Here is a 12,500-nt window from a genome sequence, read left to right on the forward strand (position 1 = left end):
CCCATCTCTGGGTGGAATTCTGGTTTGCATGTATTAGCTCTAGAATTACCACAGTTATCCAAGTAATGTTTTGTACGATCTAAGAAACCAAAACTGATTTAATGAGCCATTCGCGGTTTCACCTTAATTCGGTATGTACTTAGACATGCATGGCTTAATCTTTGAGACAAGCATATGACTACTGGCAGGATCAACCAGGGAGCTTAGTTATTATTGTAAATTTAAATTTTCGTCGTCGGCCCTCCCTGTAAGACCGATCGACGTTAAGCCATTTCTCTTTTGTATGTAACACACATTTCATAAATTTTGTACCTCTTATAGAGGCCAAATATTCTCCTCCTCCTCTCATAAAGCACGAAAATCACTTTCACGCCGTGCATCCATCGTGCAAGCACGTAGACCACACACGCTGGACAATATAATAAAAGATAGCGCGGACAGTGGCATGCTATACAAATCGAGAAAGCGCGTACAGTGATCATGCTGGTCATTTTGCCACCAAATTTTATAATCTTTATCATTAGAGCGGGCCCACCAACCTCGTCTCTGTACTTTATACATTTCTCCTCCATCTGCACACACCTTTTCAAACATTAACGGAGAGAGTTCCTTGGACTTGCTTTAAATGTACATATTAGATATGTTGGAATCTCTCTCCTTTAGAAGTTTCCCCAGCCTTAAAACTTCTTTCATTTTTACTCCTCTCTCCATACTTATTTTCCTCTCTGAACGTATCAGAGAGGATTTTATTTCTGACACCTCTTGACTTTTCTTAAATTCAGGGACGTAATTTTGTTCATAATTCAGTGGACTTTTGTGTATTTTATACTTTAAATATTTCCAAACAGTCTCCCTTCTAAAAGTGATAGAACGAATTTTCGTCTAACACTACTTTCTTGGTTCAAAAATTTTATACAATCTTATAACTTTTTCAGTTTTAACAAATTTTGGTTACAGACAGTTGATGCTCAGTTTGTACAAGTATGCAACATTTATAAGTGCATACAGGTCACCAGCCTTATATTACAAGGCTCACCACATATGGGCCATTCGGTCTTAGACACCGACCCGTGGTAATGCTGTGTGGAGATTAATAATAATCCGCAACGGAAAACCGGAACGAGAATAGTCGAGAAAGTATATTCTCGAGGAGCGGTAGACTGCTTTTCAACCGAAGTCATAAAAGAGCCACACGCTCGACGCTACTCCCGACCGGTCCGAGCGAACCGAAAGTGCCTTCCTATAAATACCGAACGGCCGGCCGCTAGGTCGGCGACGCATGGGCTTACGCCCAGGCGTATGCCTGTGCAAACCGCCGTGAGAGCGTACCATCCCGCCGGCACGGTAAAACTTAGACTGAAAATATCGTCGAACATATCCTTTCATTTTATAACGTTCTATACATGAAAATTAATAAATTAACATGCAGGACATAATAAATTCACATTCTCATGTAAATCATGGGTTTAATTAATATTTTAAAAAATTTTAAAACCGCCCAGAACCGATGAGATGAAAATATTAAAACGATATTTTTGCATTTTCTTACGGTAAAACATTAACAAATAAGCGACTATAGCAATATAAAACTCCATTTGTAATTTAATTAATCAAAATTAATATTTTTTTTTGATTTTTCAGCGATCCAGAACCGATGAGACGAAAACATTAAAACGATATTTTTGCATTTTCTTACGACAAAACATTAACAAATACGAGACTATAACAATATAAAACTACATATGTAATTTAATTAATCAAAATTAATAATTTTTTTTGATTTTTCAGTGATCCAGAACCGATAAGTCGAAAATTTTAACAATCATATTTTTGCATTCTGTACCGTGGATCCATCGTTAAACGCTATTAAACTAACGTCCGTGATGGTATAAATGCAGATTTTCGCTCCGTTTAGCCAAAATAACGAACTTTAGGTGCGCTCCGAAATATTTCAAAGTCCCAGCGGCGTATTGCTTCGCCTCTTAGAACCGATTAGTCGAAAATTTTAACAATCATATTTTTGCATTCTGTACCGTGGATCGATCGTTAAACGCTATTAAACTAGCGTCCGTGATGGTATAAATGCAGATTTTCGCTCCGTTTAGCCAAAATAACGAACTTTAGGTGCGCTCCGAAATATTTCAAAGTCCCAGCGGCGTATTGCTTCGCCTCTTAGAACCGATTAGTCGAAAATTTTAACAATCATATTTTTGCATTCTGTACCGTGGATCCATCGTTAAACGCTATTAAACTAACGTCCGTGATGGTATAAATGCAGATTTTCGCTCCGTTTAGCCAAAATAACGAACTTTAGGTGCGCTCCGAAATATTTCAAAGTCCCAGCGGCGTATTGCTTCGCCTCTTAGAACCGATTAGTCGAAAATTTTAACAATCATATTTTTGCATTCTGTACCGTGGATCGATCGTTAAACGCTATTGAACTAACGTCCGTGATGGTATAAATGCAGATTTTCGCTCCGTTTAGCCAAAATAACGAACTTTAGGTGCGCTCCGAAATATTTCAAAGTCCCAGCGGCGTATTGCTTCGCCTCTTAGAACCGATTAGTCGAAAATTTTAACAATCATATTTTTGCATTCTGTACCGTGGATCCATCGTTAAACGCTATTAAACTAACGTCCGTGATGGTATAAATGCAGATTTTCGCTCCGTTTAGCCAAAATAACGAACTTTAGGTGCGCTCCGAAATATTTCAAAGTCCCAGCGGCGTATTGCTTCGCCTCTTAGAACCGATTAGTCGAAAATTTTAACAATCATATTTTTGCATTCTGTACCGTGGATCCATCGTTAAACGCTATTAAACTAACGTCCGTGATGGTATAAATGCAGATTTTCGCTCCGTTTAGCCAAAATAACGAACTTTAGGTGATCTCCGAAATATTTCAAAGTCCCAGCGGCGTATTGCTTCGCCTCTTAGAACCGATTAGTCGAAAATTTTAACAATCATATTTTTGCATTCTGTACCGTGGATCCATCGTTAAACGCTATTAAACTAACGTCCGTGATGGTATAAATGCAGATTTTCGCTCCGTTTAGCCAAAATAACGAACTTTAGGTGCGCTCCGAAATATTTCAAAGTCCCAGCGGCGTATTGCTTCGCCTCTTAGAACCGATTAGTCGAAAATTTTAACAATCATATTTTTGCATTCTGTACCGTGGATCGATCGTTAAACGCTATTGAACTAACGTCCGTGATGGTATAAATGCAGATTTTCGCTCCGTTTAGCCAAAATAACGAACTTTAGGTGCGCTCCGAAATATTTCAAAGTCCCAGCGGCGTATTGCTTCGCCTCTTAGAACCGATTAGTCGAAAATTTTAACAATCATATTTTTGCATTCTGTACCGTGGATTCATCGTTAAACGCTATTAAACTAACGTCCGTGATGGTATAAATGCAGATTTTCGCTCCGTTTAGCCAAAATAACGAACTTTAGGTGCGCTCCGAAATATTTCAAAGTCCCAGCGGCGTATTGCTTCGCCTCTTAGAACCGATTAGTCGAAAATTTTAACAATCATATTTTTGCATTCTGTACCGTGGATTCATCGTTAAACGCTATTAAACTAACGTCCGTGATGGTATAAATGCAGATTTTCGCTCCGTTTAGCCAAAATAACGAACTTTAGGTGCGCTCCGAAATATTTCAAAGTCCCAGCGGCGTATTGCTTCGCCTCTTAGAACCGATTAGTCGAAAATTTTAACAATCATATTTTTGCATTCTGTACCGTGGATCCATCGTTAAACGCTATTAAACTAACGTCCGTGATGGTATAAATGCAGATTTTCGCTCCGTTTAGCCAAAATAACGAACTTTAGGTGCGCTCCGAAATACTTCAAAGTCCCAGCGGCGTATTGCTTCGCCTCTTAGAACCGATTAGTCGAAAATTTTAACAATCATATTTTTGCATTCTGTACCGTGGATCGATCGTTAAACGCTATCGAACTAACGTCCGTGATGGTATAAATGCAGATTTTCGCTCCGTTTAGCCAAAATAACGAACTTTAGGTGCGCTCCGAAATATTTCAAAGTCCCAGCGGCGTATTGCTTCGCCTCTTAGAACCGATTAGTCGAAAATTTTAACAATCATATTTTTGCATTCTGTACCGTGGATCTATCGTTAAACGCTATTAAACTAACGTCCGTGATGGTATAAATGCAGATTTTCGCTCCGTTTAGCCAAAATAACGAACTTTAGGTGCGCTCCGAAATACTACAAAGTCCCAGCGGCGTATTGCTTCGCCTCTTAGAACCGATTAGTCGAAAATTTTAACAATCATATTTTTGCATTCTGTACCGTGGATCCATCGTTAAACGCTATTAAACTAACGTCCGTGATGGTATAAATGCAGATTTTCGCTCCGTTTAGCCAAAATAACGAACTTTAGGTGCGCTCCGAAATATTTCAAAGTCCCAGCGGCGTATTGCTTCGCCTCTTAGAACCGATTAGTCGAAAATTTTAACAATCATATTTTTGCATTCTGTACCGTGGATCCATCGTTAAACGCTATTGAACTAACGTCCGTGATGGTATAAATGCAGATTTTCGCTCCGTTTAGCCAAAATAACGAACTTTAGGTGCGCTCCGAAATATTTCAAAGTCCCAGCGGCGTATTGCTTCGCCTCTTAGAACCGATTAGTCGAAAATTTTAACAATCATATTTTTGCATTCTGTACCGTGGATCCATCGTTAAACGCTATTCAACTAACGTCCGTGATGGTATAAATGCAGATTTTCGCTCCGTTTAGCCAAAATAACGAACTTTAGGTGCGCTCCGAAATATTTCAAAGTCCCAGCGGCGTATTGCTTCGCCTCTTAGAACCGATTAGTCGAAAATTTTAACAATCATATTTTTGCATTCTGTACCGTGGATCGATCGTTAAACGCTATTGAACTAACGTCCGTGATGGTATAAATGCAGATTTTCGCTCCGTTTAGCCAAAATAACGAACTTTAGGTGCGCTCCGAAATATTTCAAAGTCCCAGCGGCGTATTGCTTCGCCTCTTAGAACCGATTAGTCGAAAATTTTAACAATCATATTTTTGCATTCTGTACCGTGGATCGATCGTTAAACGCTATTGAACTAACGTCCGTGATGGTATAAATGCAGATTTTCGCTCCGTTTAGCCAAAATAACGAACTTTAGGTGCGCTCCGAAATATTTCAAAGTCCCAGCGGCGTATTGCTTCGCCTCTTAGAACCGATTAGTCGAAAATTTTAACAATCATATTTTTGCATTCTGTACCGTGGATTCATCGTTAAACGCTATTAAACTAACGTCCGTGATGGTATAAATGCAGATTTTCGCTCCGTTTAGCCAAAATAACGAACTTTAGGTGCGCTCCGAAATATTTCAAAGTCCCAGCGGCGTATTGCTTCGCCTCTTAGAACCGATTAGTCGAAAATTTTAACAATCATATTTTTGCATTCTGTACCGTGGATCGATCGTTAAACGCTATCGAACTAACGTCCGTGATGGTATAAATGCAGATTTTCGCTCCGTTTAGCCAAAATAACGAACTTTAGGTGCGCTCCGAAATATTTCAAAGTCCCAGCGGCGTATTGCTTCGCCTCTTAGAACCGATTAGTCGAAAATTTTAACAATCATATTTTTGCATTCTGTACCGTGGATCCATCGTTAAACGCTATTAAACTAACGTCCGTGATGGTATAAATGCAGATTTTCGCTCCGTTTAGCCAAAATAACGAACTTTAGGTGCGCTCCGAAATATTTCAAAGTCCCAGCGGCGTATTGCTTCGCCTCTTAGAACCGATTAGTCGAAAATTTTAACAATCATATTTTTGCATTCTGTACCGTGGATCGATCGTTAAACGCTATTGAACTAACGTCCGTGATGGTATAAATGCAGATTTTCGCTCCGTTTAGCCAAAATAACGAACTTTAGGTGCGCTCCGAAATATTTCAAAGTCCCAGCGGCGTATTGCTTCGCCTCTTAGAACCGATTAGTCGAAAATTTTAACAATCATATTTTTGCATTCTGTACCGTGGATCCATCGTTAAACGCTATTAAACTAACGTCCGTGATGGTATAAATGCAGATTTTCGCTCCGTTTAGCCAAAATAACGAACTTTAGGTGCGCTCCGAAATATTTCAAAGTCCCAGCGGCGTATTGCTTCGCCTCTTAGAACCGATTAGTCGAAAATTTTAACAATCATATTTTTGCATTCTGTACCGTGGATCCATCGTTAAACGCTATTAAACTAACGTCCGTGATGGTATAAATGCAGATTTTCGCTCCGTTTAGCCAAAATAACGAACTTTAGGTGATCTCCGAAATATTTCAAAGTCCCAGCGGCGTATTGCTTCGCCTCTTAGAACCGATTAGTCGAAAATTTTAACAATCATATTTTTGCATTCTGTACCGTGGATCCATCGTTAAACGCTATTAAACTAACGTCCGTGATGGTATAAATGCAGATTTTCGCTCCGTTTAGCCAAAATAACGAACTTTAGGTGCGCTCCGAAATATTTCAAAGTCCCAGCGGCGTATTGCTTCGCCTCTTAGAACCGATTAGTCGAAAATTTTAACAATCATATTTTTGCATTCTGTACCGTGGATCGATCGTTAAACGCTATTGAACTAACGTCCGTGATGGTATAAATGCAGATTTTCGCTCCGTTTAGCCAAAATAACGAACTTTAGGTGCGCTCCGAAATATTTCAAAGTCCCAGCGGCGTATTGCTTCGCCTCTTAGAACCGATTAGTCGAAAATTTTAACAATCATATTTTTGCATTCTGTACCGTGGATTCATCGTTAAACGCTATTAAACTAACGTCCGTGATGGTATAAATGCAGATTTTCGCTCCGTTTAGCCAAAATAACGAACTTTAGGTGCGCTCCGAAATACTACAAAGTCCCAGCGGCGTATTGCTTCGCCTCTTAGAACCGATTAGTCGAAAATTTTAACAATCATATTTTTGCATTATGTACCGTGGATCCATCGTTAAACGCTATTAAACTAACGTCCGTGATGGTATAAATGCAGATTTTCGCTCCGTTTAGCCAAAATAACGAACTTTAGGTGCGCTCCGAAATATTTCAAAGTCCCAGCGGCGTATTGCTTCGCCTCTTAGAACCGATTAGTCGAAAATTTTAACAATCATATTTTTGCATTCTGTACCGTGGATCCATCGTTAAACGCTATTGAACTAACGTCCGTGATGGTATAAATGCAGATTTTCGCTCCGTTTAGCCAAAATAACGAACTTTAGGTGCGCTCCGAAATATTTCAAAGTCCCAGCGGCGTATTGCTTCGCCTCTTAGAACCGATTAGTCGAAAATTTTAACAATCATATTTTTGCATTCTGTACCGTGGATCCATCGTTAAACGCTATTAAACTAACGTCCGTGATGGTATAAATGCAGATTTTCGCTCCGTTTAGCCAAAATAACGAACTTTAGGTGCGCTCCGAAATATTTCAAAGTCCCAGCGGCGTATTGCTTCGCCTCTTAGAACCGATTAGTCGAAAATTTTAACAATCATATTTTTGCATTCTGTACCGTGGATCGATCGTTAAACGCTATTGAACTAACGTCCGTGATGGTATAAATGCAGATTTTCGCTCCGTTTAGCCAAAATAACGAACTTTAGGTGCGCTCCGAAATATTTCAAAGTCCCAGCGGCGTATTGCTTCGCCTCTTAGAACCGATTAGTCGAAAATTTTAACAATCATATTTTTGCATTCTGTACCGTGGATTCATCGTTAAACGCTATTAAACTAACGTCCGTGATGGTATAAATGCAGATTTTCGCTCCGTTTAGCCAAAATAACGAACTTTAGGTGCGCTCCGAAATATTTCAAAGTCCCAGCGGCGTATTGCTTCGCCTCTTAGAACCGATTAGTCGAAAATTTTAACAATCATATTTTTGCATTCTGTACCGTGGATCCATCGTTAAACGCTATTAAACTAACGTCCGTGATGGTATAAATGCAGATTTTCGCTCCGTTTAGCCAAAATAACGAACTTTAGGTGCGCTCCGAAATACTTCAAAGTCCCAGCGGCGTATTGCTTCGCCTCTTAGAACCGATTAGTCGAAAATTTTAACAATCATATTTTTGCATTCTGTACCGTGGATCGATCGTTAAACGCTATCGAACTAACGTCCGTGATGGTATAAATGCAGATTTTCGCTCCGTTTAGCCAAAATAACGAACTTTAGGTGCGCTCCGAAATATTTCAAAGTCCCAGCGGCGTATTGCTTCGCCTCTTAGAACCGATTAGTCGAAAATTTTAACAATCATATTTTTGCATTCTGTACCGTGGATCTATCGTTAAACGCTATTAAACTAACGTCCGTGATGGTATAAATGCAGATTTTCGCTCCGTTTAGCCAAAATAACGAACTTTAGGTGCGCTCCGAAATACTACAAAGTCCCAGCGGCGTATTGCTTCGCCTCTTAGAACCGATTAGTCGAAAATTTTAACAATCATATTTTTGCATTCTGTACCGTGGATCCATCGTTAAACGCTATTAAACTAACGTCCGTGATGGTATAAATGCAGATTTTCGCTCCGTTTAGCCAAAATAACGAACTTTAGGTGCGCTCCGAAATATTTCAAAGTCCCAGCGGCGTATTGCTTCGCCTCTTAGAACCGATTAGTCGAAAATTTTAACAATCATATTTTTGCATTCTGTACCGTGGATCCATCGTTAAACGCTATTGAACTAACGTCCGTGATGGTATAAATGCAGATTTTCGCTCCGTTTAGCCAAAATAACGAACTTTAGGTGCGCTCCGAAATATTTCAAAGTCCCAGCGGCGTATTGCTTCGCCTCTTAGAACCGATTAGTCGAAAATTTTAACAATCATATTTTTGCATTCTGTACCGTGGATCCATCGTTAAACGCTATTCAACTAACGTCCGTGATGGTATAAATGCAGATTTTCGCTCCGTTTAGCCAAAATAACGAACTTTAGGTGCGCTCCGAAATATTTCAAAGTCCCAGCGGCGTATTGCTTCGCCTCTTAGAACCGATTAGTCGAAAATTTTAACAATCATATTTTTGCATTCTGTACCGTGGATCGATCGTTAAACGCTATTGAACTAACGTCCGTGATGGTATAAATGCAGATTTTCGCTCCGTTTAGCCAAAATAACGAACTTTAGGTGCGCTCCGAAATATTTCAAAGTCCCAGCGGCGTATTGCTTCGCCTCTTAGAACCGATTAGTCGAAAATTTTAACAATCATATTTTTGCATTCTGTACCGTGGATCGATCGTTAAACGCTATTGAACTAACGTCCGTGATGGTATAAATGCAGATTTTCGCTCCGTTTAGCCAAAATAACGAACTTTAGGTGCGCTCCGAAATATTTCAAAGTCCCAGCGGCGTATTGCTTCGCCTCTTAGAACCGATTAGTCGAAAATTTTAACAATCATATTTTTGCATTCTGTACCGTGGATCGATCGTTAAACGCTATTGAACTAACGTCCGTGATGGTATAAATGCAGATTTTCGCTCCGTTTAGCCAAAATAACGAACTTTAGGTGCGCTCCGAAATATTTCAAAGTCCCAGCGGCGTATTGCTTCGCCTCTTAGAACCGATTAGTCGAAAATTTTAACAATCATATTTTTGCATTCTGTACCGTGGATCCATCGTTAAACGCTATTAAACTAACGTCCGTGATGGTATAAATGCAGATTTTCGCTCCGTTTAGCCAAAATAACGAACTTTAGGTGCGCTCCGAAATATTTCAAAGTCCCAGCGGCGTATTGCTTCGCCTCTTAGAACCGATTAGTCGAAAATTTTAACAATCATATTTTTGCATTCTGTACCGTGGATCCATCGTTAAACGCTATTAAACTAACGTCCGTGATGGTATAAATGCAGATTTTCGCTCCGTTTAGCCAAAATAACGAACTTTAGGTGATCTCCGAAATATTTCAAAGTCCCAGCGGCGTATTGCTTCGCCTCTTAGAACCGATTAGTCGAAAATTTTAACAATCATATTTTTGCATTCTGTACCGTGGATCCATCGTTAAACGCTATTAAACTAACGTCCGTGATGGTATAAATGCAGATTTTCGCTCCGTTTAGCCAAAATAACGAACTTTAGGTGCGCTCCGAAATATTTCAAAGTCCCAGCGGCGTATTGCTTCGCCTCTTAGAACCGATTAGTCGAAAATTTTAACAATCATATTTTTGCATTCTGTACCGTGGATCGATCGTTAAACGCTATTGAACTAACGTCCGTGATGGTATAAATGCAGATTTTCGCTCCGTTTAGCCAAAATAACGAACTTTAGGTGCGCTCCGAAATATTTCAAAGTCCCAGCGGCGTATTGCTTCGCCTCTTAGAACCGATTAGTCGAAAATTTTAACAATCATATTTTTGCATTCTGTACCGTGGATTCATCGTTAAACGCTATTAAACTAACGTCCGTGATGGTATAAATGCAGATTTTCGCTCCGTTTAGCCAAAATAACGAACTTTAGGTGCGCTCCGAAATACTACAAAGTCCCAGCGGCGTATTGCTTCGCCTCTTAGAACCGATTAGTCGAAAATTTTAACAATCATATTTTTGCATTATGTACCGTGGATCCATCGTTAAACGCTATTAAACTAACGTCCGTGATGGTATAAATGCAGATTTTCGCTCCGTTTAGCCAAAATAACGAACTTTAGGTGCGCTCCGAAATATTTCAAAGTCCCAGCGGCGTATTGCTTCGCCTCTTAGAACCGATTAGTCGAAAATTTTAACAATCATATTTTTGCATTCTGTACCGTGGATCCATCGTTAAACGCTATTGAACTAACGTCCGTGATGGTATAAATGCAGATTTTCGCTCCGTTTAGCCAAAATAACGAACTTTAGGTGCGCTCCGAAATATTTCAAAGTCCCAGCGGCGTATTGCTTCGCCTCTTAGAACCGATTAGTCGAAAATTTTAACAATCATATTTTTGCATTCTGTACCGTGGATCCATCGTTAAACGCTATTAAACTAACGTCCGTGATGGTATAAATGCAGATTTTCGCTCCGTTTAGCCAAAATAACGAACTTTAGGTGCGCTCCGAAATATTTCAAAGTCCCAGCGGCGTATTGCTTCGCCTCTTAGAACCGATTAGTCGAAAATTTTAACAATCATATTTTTGCATTCTGTACCGTGGATCGATCGTTAAACGCTATTGAACTAACGTCCGTGATGGTATAAATGCAGATTTTCGCTCCGTTTAGCCAAAATAACGAACTTTAGGTGCGCTCCGAAATATTTCAAAGTCCCAGCGGCGTATTGCTTCGCCTCTTAGAACCGATTAGTCGAAAATTTTAACAATCATATTTTTGCATTCTGTACCGTGGATTCATCGTTAAACGCTATTAAACTAACGTCCGTGATGGTATAAATGCAGATTTTCGCTCCGTTTAGCCAAAATAACGAACTTTAGGTGCGCTCCGAAATATTTCAAAGTCCCAGCGGCGTATTGCTTCGCCTCTTAGAACCGATTAGTCGAAAATTTTAACAATCATATTTTTGCATTCTGTACCGTGGATCCATCGTTAAACGCTATTAAACTAACGTCCGTGATGGTATAAATGCAGATTTTCGCTCCGTTTAGCCAAAATAACGAACTTTAGGTGCGCTCCGAAATACTTCAAAGTCCCAGCGGCGTATTGCTTCGCCTCTTAGAACCGATTAGTCGAAAATTTTAACAATCATATTTTTGCATTCTGTACCGTGGATCGATCGTTAAACGCTATCGAACTAACGTCCGTGATGGTATAAATGCAGATTTTCGCTCCGTTTAGCCAAAATAACGAACTTTAGGTGCGCTCCGAAATATTTCAAAGTCCCAGCGGCGTATTGCTTCGCCTCTTAGAACCGATTAGTCGAAAATTTTAACAATCATATTTTTGCATTCTGTACCGTGGATCTATCGTTAAACGCTATTAAACTAACGTCCGTGATGGTATAAATGCAGATTTTCGCTCCGTTTAGCCAAAATAACGAACTTTAGGTGCGCTCCGAAATACTACAAAGTCCCAGCGGCGTATTGCTTCGCCTCTTAGAACCGATTAGTCGAAAATTTTAACAATCATATTTTTGCATTCTGTACCGTGGATCCATCGTTAAACGCTATTAAACTAACGTCCGTGATGGTATAAATGCAGATTTTCGCTCCGTTTAGCCAAAATAACGAACTTTAGGTGCGCTCCGAAATATTTCAAAGTCCCAGCGGCGTATTGCTTCGCCTCTTAGAACCGATTAGTCGAAAATTTTAACAATCATATTTTTGCATTCTGTACCGTGGATCCATCGTTAAACGCTATTGAACTAACGTCCGTGATGGTATAAATGCAGATTTTCGCTCCGTTTAGCCAAAATAACGAACTTTAGGTGCGCTCCGAAATATTTCAAAGTCCCAGCGGCGTATTGCTTCGCCTCTTAGAACCGATTAGTCGAAAATTTTAACAATCATATTTTTGCATTCTGTACCGTGGATCCATCGTTAA

The 12,500-nt window shown here is 39.7% G+C and overlaps 1 non-coding gene across 1 annotated transcript in view; it reads right to left on the reverse strand.

The window, feature by feature from the left end:
• The window catches only part of LOC143306644 (small subunit ribosomal RNA), a 1,923-nt gene extending 1,722 nt beyond the window's left edge, over positions 1-201 (reverse strand). Inside the window, exon 1 of the ribosomal RNA XR_013064005.1 lies at positions 1-201. This exon is cut by the window's left edge and continues 1,722 nt beyond it. This is a non-coding gene — a ribosomal RNA (small subunit ribosomal RNA).
• Between the last annotated feature and the right edge of the window lie 12,299 nt (positions 202-12,500).

Source organism: Osmia lignaria, unplaced genomic scaffold (assembly GCF_051020975.1).
Source record: "Osmia lignaria lignaria isolate PbOS001 unplaced genomic scaffold, iyOsmLign1 scaffold0016, whole genome shotgun sequence".
In the NCBI taxonomy this organism is placed as follows: domain Eukaryota; kingdom Metazoa; phylum Arthropoda; class Insecta; order Hymenoptera; family Megachilidae; genus Osmia; species Osmia lignaria.